Source organism: Protopterus annectens, chromosome 7.part1 (assembly GCF_019279795.1).
Source record: "Protopterus annectens isolate FY-2018-M chromosome 7.part1, PAN1.0, whole genome shotgun sequence".
Classification (NCBI taxonomy): domain Eukaryota; kingdom Metazoa; phylum Chordata; order Ceratodontiformes; family Protopteridae; genus Protopterus; species Protopterus annectens.
In genome coordinates, this window is record NC_056740.1 from 528,338,186 (window position 1) to 528,359,866 (window position 21,681).

Consider the following 21,681-nt stretch of genomic DNA (forward strand, 5'->3'; position numbering starts at 1 on the left):
CTTCTGGTGCAGCCCTGGCATCTGGACCCAGTTCCGGATCTCTTGATCCACCAATCGGGTCAGCAGCACCGGGCCATTCATTCTCTCAACCTCACTGCTTGGTTGCTCCACTTCCTACCCTAGCCAGGCTACCGATGATTTCGACTCAGTCAGAGACATTTTAGTGTCTTCCTTGAAGTCGTCCGCTAGGACTGTTTATGCTAGCAAGTGGCGGCGTTTTTCTATTTGGGCGAATTCCAGAAATATTGACCCTTTACTGCTCCTGTACATTCGGTTTTAGATTTCCTGGCGGAGGTTTTTCATTCAGGATCCTCGTCATCTACAGTCAAAGTACAACTGGCTGCTATTTCCAAGTATCATGTTGGCCTGCATGACAATAACATTATGTCTCATAGGTTATGCAAGGCCTTTCTGAGAGGAGTTTTCCTCCTAAAACCACCTATAAAGCATCCTCCTCCGCAATGGGATCTAAACTTAATGTTGGCATCCTTGATACTACCTCCCTTCGAACCGTCTGCTTCATGTTCTTTGAAGTTATTGACCTGGAAAACTATATTTTTACTGGCTGTCACTTCTGCAAGAAGGGTTTCCAAGATTCAAGCTCTCTGCATTCGTTCCCCTTATTTGGTTTTTCATAAGGACAGGGTATCATTAAGAACAAACCCTTCCTTTCTCCCCAAAGTCGTATCTCAAACCAACATTAACCAATCTATAGACCTACCAGTCTTTTTCCCAAACTATTCCGACAGAGCTGAACAGAAACTGCATTTTTTGGATGTCCATCGTCAGCTCAGGTACTATTTGCATAGAACTAAACAATTCAGAAAATCGGACCAATTATTTGTCTCCTATGCAGAAAACAGGATAGGTCTTCCAGTATCTAAAGTGACCTTATCCAGATGGTTGACTTCCACTATTTCCTATGTGTACTCTCTCAGAGGCAAACAGCTATCTTCTAAGCCAAAAGCACACTTAACCAGGAGTCTATCCACTTCTGCAGCTTTTCAGGATAGACTACCCATTGATACCATTTGTGCAGCAGCTACTTGGGCTACGCCCATACCTTTGTCTCTCATTACAAGTTGGACTTGGCCTCCAGAGATAGGGCCAGTTTTGGTTCCACAGTTCTCAAGAGTCTGTTCCATTGAGCCACCCGGGATACAGGTGCTAGGGACGCGGTCCCATCCAGCAAGAATGAAGGCGAGATTGACAACTTAACATTTAGAAGTTATGTACCTACCATAACGTTCCATGTTAGTTGTCTTCTCGCTTTCTTCTTGCCCCTCCCTCCTTCCCCCTGGCCTGGACAGATCTTGAAGAGTTCCTATTAGGTTGTTTCCTCCGGAGCCTTCATATGAGGACTTCTATTAGGAACTTGTGTTCCTAATTATGTTAGGATAGTCTTTAACAGGGTAGGTTAGCTACCAAACGAGATCTGAGGTAGTTCCGCCTTGCATCATGGGATATAGGGTTGCCTCGAGCTGGTAAAAGGAGTTCCTAAGCTAACGCAAGTGCCGAGTCGGAGCCGAGGATCGGCTCCGAACCCATCCAGCAAGAAAGAAGGCGAGAGAAGACAACTAACATGGAACGTTATGGTAGGTACATAACTTCTAATTAGTTGTGACATGGTGCTGTATATTGCCTTTGACATTGTGGACATAGCTGAAGAATGTCTTGTGATTGTCTTTGGCCTGGAAGGCTATTTTTACCTCAAATTTGACTTTGGTAAACTTGATTAGCTCTGAGTTGCTTGTTTGGATTGATGAGGGAGTTTGTACTTTGCTGGGCATTGCACTTCTAACTTTTGGCCATGATTTACTTCCTTTTGTTATACGACCTATTTATGTTGGGACTCCACCAGGATGGGTTGTTTTTTGAATTTGTTCTGTGCTTATTCCAGGTAGGTACAGATGTCTCTATGCAGCCATTAACATGATTATACATGGTTTTCAAGGAGAGTTCCACATAAGCAACAGTGTTCTTGGGGGGGGGGTCCTTGAAATGTTGTTATGGTGTTACTTAATAGTAGGAAGTGTGACTTGGAATAATTATTAAAAGTTCCATGGTTGGCTAGGTGTTTTGGTCTTATTTTTATTTCAGAGGAGACAGCTTTATGGCTTGACCTAAAAAGTGAGGACATTACACTGGGGGATGCATCATTCACACCTGTTTATGAGGACCAGGTCAAGGATGTTAGCACTCCTAGTGGGCATACGGATAGCTGGTTCAGGGTGTTTGTGTTTACAAAATCTAGGAATCTATGGGCTTGCTTGTTTGGGGTCACACATGATTCCCAGTTTATCATGAGGTAGTTAAAGTTGCCCGTGAATGTAGTTGGATTGAATGGGGAGTGTTCCCAGTACATTTAAGTGTGGGTTGTGGGTTTCCTGGGTCATAAAGGGAAACCTTTAGCTTACAAGGATATGATATGGGACTTTACCTGTGGTAATCTGGGCATGGAGGAGCTCAAGCACTTCATATTGTTTGACCAGCTTTGAGGTTTGTTTGGTTTTGATGTAAATTGAGAAGCTTCCACCCTTTGTCCCTTCCTGTGCAGTAGCTGGCCTAAATGTGAGAAGGCATTGTAGCCTTGCATTGTACGGGTGTTGTCCGCCTCTTTAAACCATGTCTCAGAAGCTGCACATATGTCCACATTCTCTAGCAGGAGAGCTTGCAGGGAGTGGAGTTTCTTGTTTAGCCTCCAAGCATTGAGTGTAACACCTTTAGATTTTCTTGGGTTGCTTTTTTATGTTGAAAAGTTTATTAGTTTGCCTAAAAAGGCACAGTGGGGGTGTTTAAGGTTTTAGGCTATATTCTAAAGCCTAGAGGGGACAGGTGTAGACCATCCCTGGCAAAGCAGCATGATCTGTCAGTCATATCCTCCTAAGCTGACTAATGTACTCCCTTTGAATGATACAGAAAAGTAAGCTAGTTATTAAAGTTAGCTGTCTTCCTTTCATATTGTGAGATCACCCTTGGCGGAGGTAGACTGCTGCTCAGTGCGAGGCTCATACTGGCCTGGGATACACAGTCAGAGAGCTCCATCATGTCTCTCTTCATTTAGTCCAGGAAGGTGTATAACAGGTCATTTACACCCACATGGACTGTGACTGAGTCATACTGTTACTTGTGTTCAGCAACCTGAGTACATGCATGACCTGGTGGATCCTGGTCCCTGATAGGCAAGTGAGTGTGACACTGTCCTTCCTCATCCTGGTGTGTGTGGCATCTGTGTGTCTCACAGTGGACACTTATGACCAAAAATTTGGGTTGTGTGGTAGTTTGCATTATGAGCTTAGAAGTTGAAACACCATGACATGTGGCTGTATGTGTCATAGTGAGTGCTGATGTTCATCGTGTTTCACTGTTGCAGGCATTGCTCTTGGGTTATCCTGCTGGCAGGCTACCCGCATTCGGCCTGAATTCCAAAGTCCTGGTCCGGCGTCGGTTGCTGTCACCTCTTCCCTGACGTCAGTGTGCCAGGAGTATAAAAGATGCAGCCGACGCCTTTTTCTTCAGTCTTTCTTGCCGCGTGGTGCCCGAAGCAGAAGCAGTTCGCAAGTGCCGGTTGGCCGACTCCTGAGATTTTCGTGTTCGAATTTCAGATCCGAAGTCCTCATTTAAAGCTAAGTACCCCGTTGGGGAAACTTTTTTCTTGCTCCAGACCGATGTCAGAAAAAGTTAATAATTGTATTTCTTGTGGGAAGCAAATTTCTCATAAGGACTTCCATTCTTTTTGTATTCCTTACCTAGGCCCTAATCACGACGTTGCTAATTGCAGGTTTTGTGCTAAATTTAACCAACGCACTATTAAGCGTCGGTACGATTTTGCATTTCATTACTTTGGCCGGAGATTTAATTACACGATGTCATCGGATAGCCATCCGACTAATGCAATTCACAAGAAACTCAAGGAAAAGGACAGGCATCCGAGGTCCAAAACTGACGATGAGGCTTCTTCTAAGCCAGTCGCCGGTTCACCGGATGTTCATCGTGTTACACTGCTGCAGTCATTACACCTGGGTTATCCTGCCGTCAAGTGGTCCCGCAGTCGGCCAGAGTTCCAAAATCTTGGTCCGGCGTCGGTTGCTGTCGTCTCCTCCCTGACGTCAGTGCGACAGGGGTATATAAGATGCAGCCGACGCCATTTTCTTCAGTCTTTCTTGCCGCACGGTGCCCGAAGCAGAAGCAGTTCGCAAATGCCGGTCGGCCGACTCCTGAGATTTTCATTCCGAATCCAGAACCGAAGTCTTCTAAAAAGCTAAGTACCCCATTGGGGAAACTTTTTCTTGCCTCAGACCGATGTCAGTAAAAGTTAATAACTGTATTTCTTGTGGGAAGCAAATACCTCATAAGGATTTCCACTCCTATTGTATTCCATGCCTAGGCCCTGACCACGATGTCACTGGTTGTCGGTTTTGTGCTATGTTTATCAAGCGCAATATTAAACGTCTATTTGATTTTGCCCAACATTATTTTGTAGAAAATTCAATTACACCATGCCGTCGGAAATTCCGACGACCACAAAGCATAAAAAGCGCAAGGACAAGAACAGGCATCCGAGGCCCAAAACTGACGACGAGGCCTCTTCTAGGCCGGTCGCCGGTTCTTCGGTTTTCAGCGAGGTGCCTACGCAGCCCCTGACGACCACTTCCACAGAACCACAGACCACATCCGACTCCCACGTGGAGCTGGCTGGACCTTCGGATGCACTAGGCCTTCAGCTTACCGATCCTAAACCTACAGAGGGAATCGAAGTAGCTGAGCAATCCACAGTTACAGAGGGTGTTTTCAGACCTACCCAGTTAACCATTAAACCCTCTGTTAAGTCTAAGCCCACCTTAAAAGCAAAGAAACAGACACAACTCTCTCCAGGACAGGCTTCCATGCCTAAGAAACAAATGCTAAAAGTGGCCGAGGACCTAATCACCCTGATCAGTGGGTCCCATCCCCCTCCTGATAAAAGGTCCAGACAGGATGCAGATTATGAATCTTCTGACCAGGTGTCCATTTCCTCTGACTCTTTCCTCTGACTCTTCCTCGGACCTAGGATATTCTTTACCCCTTTATGAGGTTTCTGATGCTGAGGAAATCAATTCCGTCAGCCTCTCCACCTGAGGATTACTCCTTTGGGGAGACCTTACATACCATGAGGGAGCATTTCCATTGGGAAGGTCAGGATTACTCAGAATCCAAGAAGAGGCTCAGAGACTTCCTTTTATTGCCTCAACACAGACCCCTTGCTATCCCGCCAGTTCTAGGTATTGTGGATGATGTGTACACTGAATCCAGTTTGAACCCTGACTCCTTACCCCCAGCCCCAGTTAAACCTGATAGATATTACAGAGTACCTGACTCTCACAAATTTCTGTACAAAAGCCCTGTTGCTGACCCTGAAACTATTTCTCAGGGACCCAAAGGGATTAAGGCCTCATCAGCAAAAAACCCAGTTCCCTCTGACAGAGATTCCAGAGCTTTAGACAGATGGGGAAAGAAGGTATATACATCTGCAACTTTAGCAATGAGAGCCTTGAATTGCCAGTTTCACATGCTAAAATATCAGCAATTTTTGATGTCTCAGTTGAAACAAAAGATGCTTCCAGATTCAGATCCTCCTAACTTAAAAGAAATGCAGGATTTATTGCATGCTGCTGAACAAGTGGGAAAACATACTTTGCAATGTGGGTTTGACTCCTTAGAGGCCTCCTGTAGAGCAGCAGTTACAGGCTGTGTCATTAGAAGGCATGCTTGGTTAAAAGAACATACGTTACCAGATCATGTTAAGGTAAAATTATTGGATGCACCTTTGCAGCGGGATGTGCTGTTTGGAGTTAAGGCAGAGGAGGCATTAAAGAAGATGGAGGATAAGGCAAAATCTATGCAAACGGTGAAAGATTTCTTACAGGTTCAGCCTCCTTGTTTTAGTAGAAATTGGCCAACAAAGAATTGGTCCTTTCCAGTCACAGACAGACCTCAAAGGGGCAGATCCAGACATCCAAGAGGTAGAGGTCAGACACATGGCCCTTACAGGCCTCGACAGTGGGGCACACCAAGCCAGAAAGAAGGAGAAGACAGGCCTCAACCTTATAAAAAACAGACTCAATGACTTTCCACTACAGCTGCCAAACAGTTCTTGGCAGCCCCCTTAGGAGGAAAACTGGCACTTCTATCACAACTGGCATTGCATCACCAAAGACAAATGGATTCTCAACACTGTATCTCAAGGTTACAGGTTCCATTTTCACACCCTGCCAAGGCTAAAAGGAATGCCAAATCTGCCACCAAATCAATGGGCAGAGGCTCAAAGACAAATTACAGCACTCATGGATATGAGAGCTATTCAAAAGGTACCACCACAGGAACAAGGACAAGGATTTTACTCAAGACTCTTTCTGGTTCCCAGAAAGGACAAAGCCTGGAGACCCATTCTGGACCTTTCTACACTAAACATTTACCTGGCTGTACCAAAATTCAAGATGTTGACACTACAGCAGCTTCTTCCCTTGCTGGGCAAGAAAGCTTGGCTTGTGACGTTGGACCTCAAAGAGGCATACCTGCATGTCCCTATCAGACAGAACTGCAGAAGATACCTCAGATTTGCTGGTTCAATGCACTATCAATTCTCTGCACTGCCCTTTGGCTTATCTACTGCGCCCAGGGTCTTCACAAAGTGCCTGGCACCAGTAATTGCATTTTGCAGGCAAAAAGGAATTCAAATTTATCCATACCTGGACGACTGCCTGATTCAAGCAGAGAGCAAGGACATTCTACTAAAGCATCTGGCGTACATAAAAAAGTTATTAAGTTGCCTGGGGTACACAGTAAACGAAAAGAAATCAAAACTAGTGCCCTCACAACAGATAATATTCCTGGGTGCCAGCTTGAACACAACGGCCCAAATGGCTTATCTCAAGCCAGACAAGCAAGGACAACTGACTCAATATTTTCAATTAATGGCAACAAAGACCCAACTCCCTGCAAGAAAATTTCTGCAGGCCTTGGGCTACATGGCATCTTGCATACTACTAATTCCATATACCAGACTGCATATGAGGAAACTACAAGGGTACCTAAAGAGCATATGGTCTCAACACTGTCAAAGTTTGGAAACAGTTATACCACTAATTCCTTGCCTGCAACAGGAGTTTCGATGGTGAGCACAAGCTTGTCACCTCAACAAGTGACATCCTTTCACTCGACCCACAGCCAGGCAAACACTGACAACAGATGCATCGGATTACGCCTGGGGAGCACACATGGCAGGAAAATGTATCCAGGGCGAGTGGCCCACAGAGCAAAGACATCTCCACATCAATCAAAAGGAGATGCTAGCTGTACAAAATGCTATTATGGCTTTCAAGGACTTACTGCATCCAGGACAATTACTACTAAAGACAGACAACACCACTGTTATCTGGTACATAAACAAGCAAGGGGGCACACACTCCTACCCCCTCTGCAGACAAGCCATGACTTTGTGGAACACAGCTCTAACCTACCAAGTTCATCTGCAAGCACAATTCCTGCCAGGGGAGAAAAACACACTGGCAGACGACCTAAGCAGAAACATTGTGGACCCACACGAATGGAAACTCAATCCACAAATATTCAGAATGATAACACAAAAATGGTGGAGCCCGGATATAGATCTGTTTGCTTTCCCAAAGAACTGCCAATTACAGAAATTCTGCACAAGGAGCTACCATCCACAAGCATGGAAAGTGGATGCCCTCTCATTCAGCTGGAAAAAACTACAAGTATACGCTTTCCCTCCTTTACCTCTCCTCCCAAAGGTACTCATAAAAGCCAGGCTGGAAGAGCCAAAAATGATACTGATTGCACCAAACTGGCCACGCCAGCACTGGTACCCAATCTTAAAGAACTTAGCACAAGAACCACCCTGGATTTTGCCTCAAATCCCAGAGTTGCTGACACAGCACAACAATCAGATACTTCACAGCCAGCTAAAGACCTTAAACCTAGCTGCATGGAAAATTCCCTAGTCAAGCAAGCAATGCCTCTCTCCAAAGCTGTTATGGATGTCATTCTGGAGGCCAGAAGGCCTAGCACCAGAAAAGCATACTCGGATAAATGGAAGAGATTCTGTGCCTGGAACCAAGCGCACAACCTTGACCCTCTTGTCCCAAACATTCCTCAGATACTGCAATACTTAACTGAGATGCTGGACCAAGGGCCTCTCTTTTTCATCCATCAAGATCCACGCCTCAGCTGTCTCTGCTCATTACAGCATGGATCCACCAATTTTTTCTAATCCTTTGCTCAAACAATACCTCAGAAGGGCTAAAAACATAAGACCTCCCCATAGAGCACCTACACCAACTTGGGACCTCAATTTTGTTTTGGAAAAATTAACTCTACCTCCTTTTGAGCCAGCTAACACAGCAGAAATAAAATACATCTCTTGGAAAACTGCTCTGCTGCTGGCAATTACATCAGCACGAAGAGTTTCAGAATTACAGGCATTAATGGCAGTGGAACCTTTCCTCCAGGACAGGGTGTCTTTAAGAACTAACCCTACGTCTATGCCAAAGGTGGTATCAAGTGTGGCTCTGAACCAAACTATTCACTTGCCAACTTTTTATCCAAAACCATAGAACAAAGGGGAGAAATTGCTACATTCTTTGGACATTCACAGACAGTTACACTTCTACTTGGACAAAACCAAAGCTTTCAGAAAATCTGTGCAATTATTGGTAGCATACGCTGCAGGAGCACATGGAAAAGCCATTTCAAAGCAGACTATTTCAAAATGGATAGGACACTGTATATGTTTCTGCTATACCCACCGTGGGAAACCTGTACGTAGCAGCATTAGATCTCACTCCACCAGGGCAACAGCCACTTCAACTGCCTACCTCAGAGGAATACCTACCAAGGATATATTGGAAGCAGCAACATGGAGTTCTGTGCATACCTTCACCAAACATTACCATTTGCCTTTATACTCCAAATCCAGAGCTGGCTTCACCACTGCTGTACTGCAGGGCATTATAGCCACCTCTAATGCCTTATAGATCCAGCCTCCCTACCTCAGCTTTGGGATTCCACCCAAGTGTAATGACTGCAGCAGTGTAACACGATGAACATAGTACAGTTTTGTACTTACCATAAATGTAGATGTTCGAGTGTTGACACTGCTGTAGTCCAGCTTACCCTCCCTCCTTCCCCTCTTACTTTCTGGTACTTACCTAGGACATCTACCCTTTTTTACCTATGGGGAGTAACCTAAAAATGGTTGTTTGCTTTTCTTTTGTATTGCTTCCTAGCAATTTAAATTGCCTACCTATTTGGGGGCACCTGACATCTGGGGCAAGAAAAACTGAAGAAAATGGCGTCGGCTGCATCTTGTATACCCCTGTCGCACTGACGTTAGAGATGAGGCGACAGCAACCGATGCCGGACCAAGACTTTGGAACTCTGGCCGACTGTGGGACCGCCTGACGGCAGGGTAACCCAAGTGTAATGACTGCAGCAGTGTCAACACTTGAACATCTACATTTATGGTAGGTACAAAACTGTACTTTCTCAGTAAGGCGCTTTCGCAGCCCCTGATGCCCGCTACCTCAGAGCCACAGGTCGCTTCCGACTCCCACGTGGAGCAGACTAGGCCTCTGGGAACTCAAGGTATTGGACACTTGGAAAATATTCCCTCAGATGGGTCCGGAGCCGCTGAGCAGGCATCGGCTTCTGAGGGTGTTTTCAGTCCAACACAGTTACATATAAAACCGACTACAGCTTCAAAGGCAAAGACTAAAGCACCACTAAAGACAAAGAAACAAGTGCAGCAAGCCCATGGACAGGCCTCCATGCCTAAAAAAACAGATGCTAAAAATGGCCGAAGACCTAATTACTTTGATCAGGGGTTCCCATCCCCCTCCTGATAAGAGGCCTAGGCAAGAGACAGAATATGAATCTTCAGATCAGGTTTCCATTTCCTCTGACTCCTCTTCTGAACAGGAATACTCTCTCCCTCCCTATGAGGATTCCGATGCTGAAGAATCTATCCCTTCAGCCTCCCCTCTTGAGGATTATTCTTTTGGGGAAACCCTGCATACCATGAGGGAGCACTTCCACTGGGAGAGCCATAGGGATTCAAGGGCACTGGACAGATGGGGGAAAAAGGTTTACACTTCTGCCACCTTGGCTGTGAGGGCTTTAAATTGTCAATTTCATATGCTTAAATATCAGCAATACTTAATGTCACTGCTTAAACAGAAATTGTTAAATTCTGAATGTGCAGAAAACAAGGAAATGCAGGATTTATTGCATGCAACTGAACAAGTGGGAAAACATACTTTGCAATGTGGTTTTGATTCTCTGGAGGCCTCTTGCAGGGCCGCTGTTACGGGTTCCGTCATGAGGCGGCATGCTTGGTTAAAGGAACAGAATCTGCCTGATCATGTTAAAGCAAAATTATTAGATGCTCCATTACAGCATGATACTTTGTTTCGTGTTAAAGCAGAAGAGGTGTTGAAGAAAATGGAGGACAAAGTGAAATCTATGCAGAGAGTTGAGGATTTCTTACATGTGCAGCCACCCAGATGTAGCAGGAACTGGCCTACAAAGAATTGGTCCTTTCCATTGTCAGACAGGCCACAAAGAGGCAGATACAGATGCCCCAGAGGCAGATCCCAGCCCCAAGGCTCATACAGGCCTAAACAATGGGGTGCTTCTACCTCCAAAAGCGGAGAAGACAAATCACAGCCATACAGGAAACAGTCCCAATGACTTTCCTCTGCCAGCACCAAGCACTTATCTTTTGGCAGCCCCCTTAGGGGGAAAACTAGCACTTTTTTCACAAAATTGGCACATGATCACCCGGGACAAATGGGTCTTGAACATAGTGTCTCAGGGCTACAGGTTCCATTTTCACACCGGATAAATAAGCACCAGAGGAGAAAGGCTACACCAACCTTGTTGAATAAAATGTAGAATTTTATTACCACAGTTCCGGCTGGCACAGAAAAAAATCCAGAAGCTATTCAGCACACAAAGTCCAAACTGTTGAAAGCACAAACACAAAGAATAGATACAGAAGCTGTTCAGCACACAAAATCCAAGACTGTTGAAAGCACAAACGCTATGTCTCCACACCTGCGTTTTCGCCAAGGGCAAAAGGTATGCCAGACCTGCCACACAATCAATGGGCAGAGGCACAAAAGAAAGTTTCATCCCTCATGGACATGAGGGCCATTCAGCAAGTACCAAAGCAAGAGCAGGGACAAGGATTTTACTTGAGACTGTTCTTGGTACCCAGAAAGGACAAAGCCTGGAGACCAATACTGGACCTGTCTGTTCTAAACACATTTCTGGACGTTCCAAAATTCAAAATGTTGACTCTGCAGCAGCTTCTGCCCATGCTGGGCAAAAAGGCTTGGCTTGTAAGTTTGGACCTAAAAGAGGCATACCTGCACGTCCCAATCAGACAATCTTGCAGAAGATACCTCAGATTCATAGCTGGCTCAATGCACTACCAATTCTCTGCACTGCCCTTTGGCTTATCTACTGCGCCCAGGGTCTTCACAAAATGACTGGCACCAGTAATTGCATTTTGCAGACAAAGAGGAATTCATATATATCCTTACTTGGACGACTGCCTTATTCAAGCAGAGAACAAGGACATTCTACTAAAGCATCTGGCGTTTGTAAAAAGATTACTAATTTGCCTAGGGTACACAATAAACGAAAAGAAATCAAAACTAGTACCCTCACAAGAGATAATATTCCTGGGTGCAAGCTTAAATACAACTGCCCAGATGGCTTATCTCATGCCAGACAAACAAAGGCAACTGACTTCTTACTTCAAAATGTTAGCAACAAAGACCCAGTTGTCTGCAAGAAAAATTCTGCAGGCTTTGGGCTTCATGTCATCCTGCATTCTGTTAATTCCATATGCCAGACTGCATATGAGGAAAGTACAATGGTATCTAAAAAGTGCTTGGACTCAACATTGCCACAGCCTGGAAACATTAATTACCCTTATTCCCTGCCTGCAACAGGAGTTTCGATGGTGGGCACAGGCCTGTCACCACAACAAGGGACAGCCATTCACTTTACCCACAGCCAAGCAGACACTAACAACGGATGCATCAGATTATGCCTGGGGTGCCCACATGGCAGGAAAATGTATTCACGGTACATGGCCCGCAAGCCAGATGCATCTTTGTATCAATCAAAAAGAGATGCTAGCTGTTCAGAATGCCCTGACAGCTTTCAAGGATCTACTTCATCCAGGACAACTACTGCTAAAGAAGGACAATACTACAGTCATTGTGGTACATAAACAAGCAGGGAGGCACACATTCCTACCCCCTCTGCAGACGAGCCATGACTTTGTGGGACACAGCATTGACTTATCAAGTTCACCTGCAAGCACAATTCCTGCCAGGAAAGATAAATACTCTGGCAGACGAACTAAGCAGAAACCTCATGGACCCCTACGAGTGGAAACTGGATCCACAAGTCTTCAGCATGATAACAAGGAAATGGGGATGCCCAGACATAGATCTATTTGCCTCCCCTCACAACTGCCAACTACAGAGATTCTGCACAAGGACTTATCACAAGCAAGCATGGAAAGTGGATGCCTTATCCTTCAGCTGGAAAAACCTAACAGTATATGCCTTTCCTCCACTGCCTCTTTTCCCCAAGGTACTCCTAAATGTCAGACAAGAGAAGCCAAAAATGATACTGATTGCCCCAGACTGGCCACGCCAGCACTGGTACCCAATCCTAAAGAACTTGTCTCAAGGTCCAGCCTGGACATTGCCTCAAATTTCTCACTTACTGACCCAACAAAACAGTCAGATCCTGCACAGCCAACTCAGGACCTTAACTCTGGCAGAATGGCGGATAATGTAGCCATTCAGAACACTTCTCTCTCCAAAGCTGTGATGGATGTCATTTTGGAGGCTAGGAAGCCCAGTACCAGAAAATCTTATGCAGAAAAATGGAAGAGATTCTGTGCTTGGAACCAGGCACAAGGAATTTACACATTTATACCAAATATTCCTCAGATTTTACAATACTTAACTGAGATGCTGGACAAGGGCCTATCCTTTTCATCAATTAAGATCCATGCCTCTGCCATTTCAGCCCATTACAATACGGAACCACCTATCTTTTCTCATCCTTTAATAAGACAGTACCTCAGAGGGGCCAAAAACATAAGACCTCCAAGGAGAGCACCAATACCTGCATGGGACCTCAATTATGTCTTGGAAAAACTCACACTGCCTCCTTTTGAGCCGGCCTCAACAGCTGATATAAAATTCTTATCTTGGAAAACAGCTCTGTTCCTAGCAATAACCTCTGCAAGACAAGTCTTGGAGTTACAGGCACTCATGGCTGTTAAACCTTTTTATCATTTTCCATCCAGACAGGGTTTCTCTGAGGACAAACCGACATTTATGCCTAAGGTGGTGTCCAGTGTGGCCCTTAACCAAACCATTCACTTGCCTACCTTTTATCCAAACCCACAGAACAAGGGTGAGAGACTTCTGCATTCTTTGGACATACACAGACAGCTACGCTTCTACTTGGACAGAACTAAAGCTTTCAGAAAGACTGAGCAACTTTTAGTGGCATATGCTGCAGGATCACAAGGAAAGGCTATTTCAAAATGGATAGGCCATTGCATTCGTTTCTGCTACTCACAGCATGGCAAATCAGTGCCTAAGGGCATTAGGCCACATTCAACCAGAGCAGCAGCCACTTCAGCAGCCTTCCTCAGAGGAGTACCAACCAAAGACATCTTAGAGGCTGCAACTTGGAGTTCAGTGCACACTTTTACAAAACACTACCACTTACCTCTCTACTCTAAATCCAGAGCAGGCTTTGCCACTGCAGTTCTGCAGGGCCTCATAGCCTCTCCTAATCCTATTTAGCCCCAGCCACCCATCCTCAGCTTTGGGATTCAACCCAGGAGTAATGACTGCAACAGTGAAACTTGAACATAGTACAGTTGTGTACCTACCATAAATGTAGATGTTCGAGTGTATTCACTGTTGCAGTCCAGGTTACCCTCCCTCCATCCCCCTTACTTTTGCTGGGTCTTATCTGTATTTCTCTATTCTATACAACCTATGTGGTGTATTTGCTTGTAGATGAAGGAAATGCTTACTTTAGTGCATGCATGTTTATTGGCATAATTGTTTTTTAGCCTACCCTTTTGGGGGCACCTGACATCTGGGGCAAGAAAAACTGAAGAAAATGGCGTCGGCTGCATCTTTTATACCCCTGGCGCACTGACATCAGGGAAGAGGCGACACAACCGACGCCAGACCAGGACTTTGGAATGTAGGCCGACTGCGGGTAGCCTGCCAGCAGGATAACCCAAGAGTAATGACTGCAACAGTGAATACACTCGAACATCTACATTTATGGTAAGTACACAACTGTACTTTCTAGTATAGTGTTTTTGAGTATGTTCATCGTGTTTCACTGTTGCAGTCATTATTCTAGGGTTATCCTACTGGCAGGCAACCCTCAGTCGGCCAGAATTCCAAAGTCTAGGTCCGGCGTCGGTTGCTGTCGCCTCTTCCCTGACATCAGTGCGCCAGAGGTATAAAAGATGCAGCCGACACCATTTTCTTCAGTCTTTCTTGCCGAGCGGTGCCCGAAGCAAAAGCAGTTTGCAAGTGCCGGTCGGCCGACTCCTGAGATTTTCAAATCTGAATTTCAGAACCGAAGTCTTCATTAAAGCTAAGTACCCCGTTGGGGAAACTTTTTTCTTGCTCCAGACCGATGTCAAAAAAAGTTAATTTTATTTCTTGTGGGAAGCAAATACCTCATAAGGATTTTCACTCTTACTGTATTCCTTGCCTAGGCCCTGATCACAACATTGCTAGCTGTCGGTTTTGTGCTAGATTTAACCAATGCACTATCAAGCGTCTGTTCGATTTTGCATTTCATTACTTTGGCCGAAGATTTAATTATATAATGCCGGCGGAACAGCCGACAACCGGAGGTTACAAAAAATGCAAGGACAAGGATAGGCATCCGAGGTCCAAATCCGACGACGAAGCCTCTTCTAGGCCAGTCGCAGGTTCTTAGTGAGGCGCTTTCGCAGCCCCTGGCGTCCGCTACCTCAGAGCCACAGGCCGCTACCGACTCCCACGTGGAGCCGACTGGGCCTCTGGAAACTCAAGGTACTGGACACTCGGAAATCACTTCCTCAGATGGGTCCGGAGCCGCTGAGCAGGCATCAGCTTCTGAGGGTGTCTTCAGACCTACACAACTATATGTGAAGCCATCTTCAGCTTCAAAGACTAAAGCAGCTCTAAAGACAAAGAAACAAGTACAGCATTCTCCTACTCAGACTTCCATGCCTAAAAAACAGATGCTCAAAATGGCCGAAGACCTAATTACTTTGATCAGGAGCTCCCATCCCCCTCCTGATAAGAGGCCTAGGCAAGACACAGAATATGATTCTTCTGATCAGGTATCTATTTCCTCTGATTCCTCTTCTGAACAGGATTACTCCATGCTTCCCTATAAGGATTCTGATGCTGAAGTATCCATTCCTTCAGCCTCTCCTCCTGAGGACTATTCTTTTGGGGAAACACTACATACTATGAGGGAGCATTTCCACTGGGAGAGCCAAGATTATTCTGAATCTAAGAAAAGGCTCAGAGACTTTCTGCTTCGTCCTCAGCACAGACCCCTTGCTATTCCACCTGTTCTAGACATTGTAGATGATGTATTTTCAGAGTCTGGACTGTCCCCTGACTCTTTACCCCCTGCACCTGCTACGCCAGACAGATACTACCGGGTCCCGGATTCTCATAAATTCCTATATAAAAACCCCGCTGCTGACCCAGAAACTATATCTCAGGGTTCCAAGGGGGTTAAAGCTTCCACTGCAAAAAACCCTGTCCCCTCTGACAGGGATTCTAGGGCTCTAGAAAGATGGGGGGGAAAGGTTTACACTTCTGCCACCCTGGCTGTAAGGGCTTTAAATTGTCAATTTCATATGCTTAAATATCAGCAATATTTAATGTCACTACTTAAACAGAAAATGTTGACAAATACTGAATGTTCAGAGAACAAGGAATTGCAGCATTTATTGCATGCAATTGAACAAGTGGGAAAGCATACTTTGCAATGTGGTTATGATTCACTGGAGGCCTCTTGCAGGGCCGTTGTTACGGTTTCTGTTATTAGAAGGCATGCTTGGTTAAAGGAACAGAATCTGCCTGATCATGTTAAAGCAAAATTATTAGATGCACCATTACAGCATGATACTTTGTTTGGTACTAAAGCAGAAGAGGTGTTGAAAAAAATGGAGGATAAAGCAAAATCCATGCAGACAGTCAAGGATTTCTTACAGGTACAGCCACCCAGGTTTAGCAGGAGCTGGCCTTCTAAAAATTTGTCCTTTCCAGTCTCAGACAGACCACAAAGAGGCAGATACAGGCATCCCGGAGGCAGATCTCAGCCCCAAGGCTCATACAGGCCTAAACAATGGGGTGCTCCTACCTCCAAAAGCGGAGAAGACAAATCACAACCTTACAGAAAAACAGTCCCAATGACTTTCCCCTACCAGTTCCAAGCAGTTTTCTTTTGACAGCCCCCTTAGGGGGAAAGCTAGCACTTTTTTCATCAAATTAGCAAATGGTTACCCAAGACAAATGGGTCCTGAACATAGTGTCCCAAGGCTACAGGTTCCATTTTCACACTCTACCAAGGTCAAAGGGCATGCCAGACCTGCCACAGAATCAATGGGCAGAGGCACAAAAACAAATTACAGCCCTCATGGACATGAGGGCCATTCAGCAAGTACCACAACAAGAGCAGGGGCAAGGATTTTACTCCAGACTTTTCCTAGTACCCAGGAAGGACAAAACCTGGAGACCAATTCTGGACCTGTCTGTACTAAATACGTTTCAGGAAGTTCCAAAATTCAAAATGTTGACTCTTCAGCAGCTACTGCCCATGCTGGGCAAGAGGGCTTGGCTCGTAACTTTGGACCTAAAAGAGACATACCTGCATGTCCCAATCAGACAATCTTGCAGAAGATACCTCAGATTCATAGCTGGCTGAATGCATTACCAATTCTCTGCACTGCCCTTTGGCTTATCTACTGCGCCCAGGGTCTTTACAAAATGACTGGCACCAGTAATTGCATTTTGCAGACAAAAAGGAATTCAAATATATCCCTGCTTGGACGACTGCCTAATTCAAGCAGAGAACAAAGACACTCTTCTAAAACATCAGGCGTTTGTAAAAAGATTACTAATTGGCCTAGGGTACACAGTAAACGAAAAGAAATCAAAACTAGTGCCCTCTCAAGAGATAATATTCCTGGGTGCAAGCTTAAATACAACTGCCCAGATGGCTTGTCTCACGCCAGACAAGCAAAAACAACTGACTTCTTACTTAAAGAAATTGGCAACAAAAACCCACTTATCTGCAAGGAATCCTGCAGGCCTTGGGTTTCATGGCATCCAGCATTCTACTAATTCCATATGCCAGACTGCATATGAGGAAACTACAATGTTATCTGAAAAGTGTTTGGACTCAGCATTGCCACAGCCTGAAGACAGTAATTGCACTCTGCCTACAACAGGAGTTTCGATGGTGGGCAGAAGCCTGTCACCTCAACAAGGGTCTGCCATTCAGTTTCCCCACAGCCAGACAGACACTGACAACGGATGCATCAGATTATGCCTGGGGGGCCCATATGGCAGGAAAATGTGTTCAGGGCACATGGCCTGCAAACCTGATGCATCTTCACATCAATCAAAAAGAGATGCTAGCTGTACAAAATGCCCTGACAGCTTTCAAGGACCTGCTTCATCCAGGACAGTTACTGATAAAGACAGACAACACTACGGTCATGTGGTACATAAACAAGCAGGGAGGTACACATTCCTACCCCCCCCCCCCCTCTGCAGACAAGCAATGACTTTATGGGACACAGCATTGGCTTTTCAAGTTCACCTGCAAGCACAATTCCTGCCAGGAAAAACAAATACTCTGGCAGACGAACTAAGCAGAAACCTCATGGATCCCCACGAATGGAAACTGGATCCACAAGTCTTCAACATGATAATAAGGAAACGGGGATGCCCAGACATATATCTGTTTGCCTCCCCTCACAACTGTCAGTTGCAGAGATTTTGCACAAGGATTTACCACAAGCAAGCATGGAAAGTGGACGCCCTATCATTCAGCTGGAAAAATCTAACAGTATATGCTTTTCCCCCACTGCCTCTCCTTCCCAGAGTACTCCTAAAGGTCAGACAAGAGAAGCCAAAAATGATTCTGATTGCACCAGACTGGCCACGCCAGCACTGGTACCCAATCCTAAAGAGCTTGTCTCAAGGTCCAGCATGGATTTTGCCTCAAACTTCTCACTTGCTGACCCAACAAAACAATCAGATCCTGCACAGCCAACTCAGGACTTTAAACCTGGCAGCATGGCGGATAATGTAGCCATTCAGAACACTCCTCTTTCAAAAGCTGTTATGGATGTTATCTTGGAGGCCCAGTACCAGAAAATCTTATGCAGAAAAATGGAAGAGATTCTGTGCTTGGAACCAGGAACAAGGCATTGACACGTCTGTACCAAATATTCCTCAGAATTTACAATACCTAACTGAGATGCTGAACAAAGGCCTTTCTTTTTCATCAGTTAAGATTCATGCCTCTGCCATTTCTGCACATTACAATACGGAACCACCTATCTTTTCTCATCCTTTAATAAGGCAGTACCTCAGAGGGGCCAAAAACATTAGGCCTCCAAGGAGAGCACCAATTCCAGCTTGGGACCTCAACTGTGTTTTAGAAAGACTTACATTGCCTCCTTTGGAGCCAGCATTGACAGCAGATATAAAATTCTTATCCTGGAAAACAGCTCTGCTCCTAGCCATAACCTCTGCAAGGTGAGTCTCGGAGTTGCAAGCACTCATGGCTGTGGAACCTTTCATCATTTTTCATCCAGACTTGGTTTCTCTGAGGACAAACCCTGCATTTATGCCTAAGGTGGTGTCCAGTATGGCCCTCAACCAAACCATTCACTTGCCTACCTTTTACCCAAATCCACAGAACAAGGGTGAGAAAATTCTGCATTCTTTGGACATACACAGGCAGTTACGCTTCTACTTGGACAGGACTAAAGCTTTCAGAAAGACTGAGCAACTTTTAGTGTCATATGCTGCAGGATCACAAGGAAAGGCTATCTCAAAACAGACTATTTCTAAATGGATAGGCCATTGCATCCGTTTCTGCTACTTTCAACATGGCAAATCAGTGCCTAAGGGCATTAGACCTCATTCCACCAGAGCAGCAGCCACTCCAACAGCCTTCCTCAGAGGAGTACCAAGCAAAGAAATCCTAGAGGCTGCAACTTGGAGTTCAGTGCACACCTTTACAAAGCACTACCACTTGCCTCTTTACTCTAAGTGTAGAGCAGGCTTCGCCACTGCAGTTCTGCAAGGCCTCATAGCCTCTCCTAATCCTATTTAGCCCAGCCACCCATCCTCAACTTTGGGATTCTACCCAAGAGTAATGACTGCAACAGTGAAACACGATGAACATAGTACAGTTGTGTACCTACCATAAATGTAGATGTTCGAGTGTATTCACTGTTGCAGTCCAGGTTACCCATCCACCATCCCCCTTCTCTTTGCTGGGACTTATCTGCACTTCTCTATCCTATACAACCTTTTTGGTGTATTTGCTTGTAGATGAAGGAAATGTTATTTTTGTGCATGCATTTCTTATTGGTATATTTTTCAGCCTACCTATTTGGGGCACCTGACATCTGGGGCAAGAAAAACTGAAGAAAATGGCGTCGGCTGCATCTTTTATACCCCTGGCGCACTGGCGTCAGGGAAGAGGCGACAGCAACCGACGCTGAACCTAGACTTTGGAATTCTGGCCGACTGAGGGTAGCCTGCCAGCAGGATAACCCTAGAGTAATGACTGCAGCAGTGAATACACTCGAACATCTACATTTATGGTAGGTACACAACTGTACTTTGTTGAGGATACTTACCATAAATGCAATGTGTGGGAGGCCTTTTGAGGTTTAGGAAGATTACGTGTAAGAGCCTCAGCACGTGTGGGTGTGTGTGTCTGGTCCATACTGTGTGTGGTCCATGTAGAGTGTGTGTGTGTGTGTGTGTGTGTGTGTGTGTGTGTGTGTGTGTGTGTGTGTGTGTGTGTGTGTGTGTGTGTGTGTGTGTCAACCTGTATGGTATTATAAGGAACATATAAACTTTAGGTAAGAAATGTGAAATATTGGTTGATAGTAGTTAAAGCTAGAAGAGGGAGATAGACACATTGTCTAGCTGATGAATCAAAAAGTGGGTGTACAAATACTAGGATACATACTGGCACAGAACCTGGTTATAACAGAGTGGTGAAGAGTATTTGAAGAAGATGGATACAGTGGGAAAGAGAGAAATTGAAATGTAAAGTAGGGATTAAGGTACGAAGGAAATTGAGGAGTGGTAGAAGGGTTTGCTGTGTAGAAGGGGATACACATTATAAAGGGATAACGGGATATGAGCTGATAAAGGAAAATGAGGTTACTGGGGGGAAGGGCATGTGCACGACCACGTATGGTTTTAGTAAGGGCTTGAAGGTGGGAAAGTTTCATGGTCGGTTTTAGCTATGTTGGGGTGGCATGCAGAGTTTAGGTATGTAATGGGAGTACAGTAAGTCACTCATTGAATTATTAGATGATGTGATTACTGAGTTTATCGATTGATCGAAGGTCTCTACCTGGAGAGCAGTGCTGCGGGGTATCTTTTAGTGCACATTTTCCTGGTGCATGTATGAGATTGTAGGCAGTACTGCATTGCAAGTATGTTAAACATTTGGATAGCTCAAGCAAGTTTAGTTGTTTCAGGGCTCTGCAGAGATGAGTCCTATATGTAAGGTTGGCAACAAATTTGGCTGCTTTATTGTAACATGTGGAAAGTTTAGCTTTAAGTATAGTGTTTAGGTTTTTAAGATTAGGTGAGGCATATAATGTTTGGAAAAAGGTATGCAGATGGCAGTGTTTGTCTTGCATCATCTGTCAGTTAGTGTTTGCTTCTGTGGAGATAGCCAAGTTTCTGTTTTTTTTTTTTTTTTAATGGTTTGCAGAATGTGTTGCTCATATTACAGGTTATTGTCAATTAGGACACCTTGAAGTTTTGTTTGGGTTACAGTTTCAGTTTGTGTGTTGGACAAGGTTATTTTGAAAGATTGTCTTTCATTTTGATATTGTTTAGGAGTAAAGAGCATACTTTTTATAGTTTAAAAGTAGATTTGTATCTTTTAGGCAAGTTTTGATACCACTGAATAATTTTGGATGACATCTTGAAGTGTTGGTGGGGATGGGGCTAAACATTTTAGGGTTGAGTCATCAGCATAGATGGACAGTGAATAAGATGGAACCTAATATTGATCCTTGAAGGACACTGATGGTGACTGGTAGGAAGGAGGAAGGATTTTGTTGTCTTTTGATTGCTTGCTGCCTGTCAGATAGCTGTGGAACCATTGAGGAGAAGGCTGAGTGAGATTGGGGGAAGAATGTTCAGTAAGATGGTGGAATACAGCCTCAAATGCTTTTGATAACTCGAGGAACAGTGAAGATAACAGATTGCCATCACTCCTTTGCTGATTTGTGAAGATGAGGAGAGCAGAGGTAGCACTATGATGAGG

At 44.9% G+C, this 21,681-nt stretch overlaps 1 protein-coding gene across 1 annotated transcript in view; it reads left to right on the forward strand.

Annotated features, from left to right (window-relative positions):
- Positions 1-21,681, forward strand: part of RFX7 (regulatory factor X7) — a 1,464,252-nt gene that overhangs the window by 1,342,380 nt on the left and 100,191 nt on the right. The gene's annotated exons all lie outside the window — the stretch shown is intronic.